The sequence below is a fragment of the Marmota marmota genome, unplaced genomic scaffold (genome assembly GCF_001458135.2).
Source record: "Marmota marmota marmota unplaced genomic scaffold, marMar, whole genome shotgun sequence".
NCBI lineage: Eukaryota > Metazoa > Chordata > Mammalia > Rodentia > Sciuridae > Marmota > Marmota marmota.
Window position 1 is genome coordinate 16119132 of NW_025999941.1, and position 2651 is coordinate 16121782.

The following is a 2651-nucleotide window of genomic DNA, read 5'->3' on the forward strand; positions in this document are numbered from 1 at the left end:
TGGAAATTTCTTAAGTTCCATAGTTACCAAAGGCCACTAAAGTGGATCTTATGCCCCACCAAAGTTAAGATGATCATTGAACCATTGCAATGGGTTTACTAGAATAAAAGAGAAATTATGTTTCTTCATCTTAGGGCAAAGGAGAAGGGTCACCCTCAGCCATGATGATAATATTGTGGCAATGTTTATATCATCTCGCCTGCCTTTCTCAACTTAGTTCTTCAGGGGGAAAAAAAAAAGATTTAATTTGCTCAAATAATCCAAGTCCTTTGGTAGCGTGGTAGTTTGATTTTTTTTTTTTTTTTTTTTTTTTTTGCTGCAAGACGAACCCTNGTTAAGTTCCCCCCCAATACCAAAAAAAGAAAAAAAAAACTTCTCCCCAGAAATGCAGTCACTCATTACCTCTCAAGTCCAGGGCTACTCCTAGGTTCACAAGGGCAAGGACATGTATAAGGGAAGGACACCGGAGAGAATGACAGGATAGAGTTACAATCTGCCAGGCCTCTGACATGCACCTTCGGGTCCTCACCTTTCTTCTGGTTGAGAATTTACACTTTGAGAGATTATGAAGCGTCAGACTCCGCCCTAGATAGGCTATCTACAGACTCTCACCCAGCACTCATAAAAACCAGCTAAGGTCAATATTGCTGGTTCCATTTTACAGATTAAAACAAACTGAGGTCCTGCAGGAGTTAAGTAACTTGATCCATATGATCATAATGACAGGGCACACGTTGAATGATGCTAGTCCCCTCCACCTCCATCCCCCTGGAGTTGCATAATGGCTTATTTTGGAAACAACGATTTCCAATTGTTTGAGACTCCCTCTGCCTGTAGGAAGAGCAGATGACTGCAGATGGTGCCGTGGCCTGTTGGAGTTCCCACTCACTCCACTGCTAGTCTTTCTCCAACAAAATCCATGGGCAGGGGGCCTCTACGCTATGTCTCTTTCTTACCCAGTCTTGGCCAGCTGCCTCCCCTCCCAGACTGCAAACTATTCCTTTCCATATCACCCCCTACTCCTAAATATTAAACTCCTGCACACCCCACCCCCACAGAGACATGCACACTCCAAACCTTTTTGGCAAACCTTTGTAATAAACAGATGGACTAACTGTGTTGCTGGGAGACCACTGCATACATGGAATCCAGTCCAAACAGAGGGAGAAGGAAAGGGACATGGCTTCTCAGGGTGGTGGATGAGAGCTCTTCTCTTCCTCTTTCCACCTGCTCTTACACTCTCTTTTCTTTTTCCAACTCCATCTGGCTCAGTTCTATCTTTGTTACCTGCTAACCCACAACCTTGAGTATCCACTTCCCTTTGATAAGCCTTAATTTCCTCATCTCTAAAATGGGAATACTACTACCCCCATTGTGACTATTTGAAGAAATAATGCTCATAAAGCCCTTAGCACAGTTCCTGGCTTATAGAAAGAACTCTGTTGTTGTTATTGTTATTTATTATATTTTTCCATGTTAGACCGCCAATAGACGAAAAAACATACGTGCATCACCACTCACTAAGTTCCAAGAAAAGAGTTTGAGTAATTTTGGAGGAAAGCATCAGAGTCCTATTTGTGATTACTTTAGAGGACCTCACTGGGGGATTGGATCTTAGGTAAAGGATCTCAGTAGAACCTGTATGGATTGGAAAGGTCCTTGAGTTTCTGGGCCTGTTCATTCTTTCTTGACCTGTGTTACCTGAGTTAACGCAGACTCATTCATCTGTTTCCTACTTCAAAATGGGCATAACAGGGTGTCTTGTCTGTCCCTCTAGGGAGATGGCCCGCATTCTTCTTTGAATGTGTGCTCCTTGCTTTGCCCCTAAAGCTTCTCACCCTCCAGATGGCCAGCATTCTCCCTTGAATGTGTATTTCTTACTTTACTCCCAAAGACACACATCTCTCCCTCCCTCCTCACTCCCCTTCTCTCTCTCTCTCCTCTCTCTAGACAACCTGAATTCTCCCTTGAACCTGTATTTACTTTCCTAAATAAATCTTTGAGTGTCTTTGAAAAATAAAATCAAATAAACTGGACATACTAATTTGCTCCCTATCTCACACGTGGCCCTGAGGATTACCTGTCTGGCACGGGGTCCCACACCAAACTTAATTTGTTTCCACCTCTCTCTCCTCTAGCAGGTTCTTCCCAGTCCTGCTCTCACACCTGGCTGGGGGCAGATGCACCTGCTGGGAGGCCCATACCACCTGTGCTTGCTCTCTGCACCTTGGTCCAGACTATGTTGCAATTTCCTGCCCAACTTCTGCTCCCTCCGCGATGCCTATTCTGTTCTTGTTTGTTTGTATGTTAGCTGCCCCAACACCTGGCAGGATCTGGATACCTGATAGATGTTCCACGAAGGAGTAACAAATAGAGATTCTCTGATGTTCGGGAATCACCAGAATTCCCATACATGCCGGTGGAAGGCGTGGGGATTTTTCTCTCACCTGGAAACGCCTTCTTCCAGGGGACAGTGTCCTGCCCACGATGCCAGCCCGCTGCTCTCCCCAGAAGACAGCTCCAAAGTTTCCCCGGAGCCCGAGGGCAGCGGCGCGCGCGCCCCGGAGCCTGGACCAATGTCTGCGGGTTCTGCCGCGCCCACCTCCTGGCCCGCCCCCCGGAGCACGCGGCTGGCCAATGACAGCCGTCCC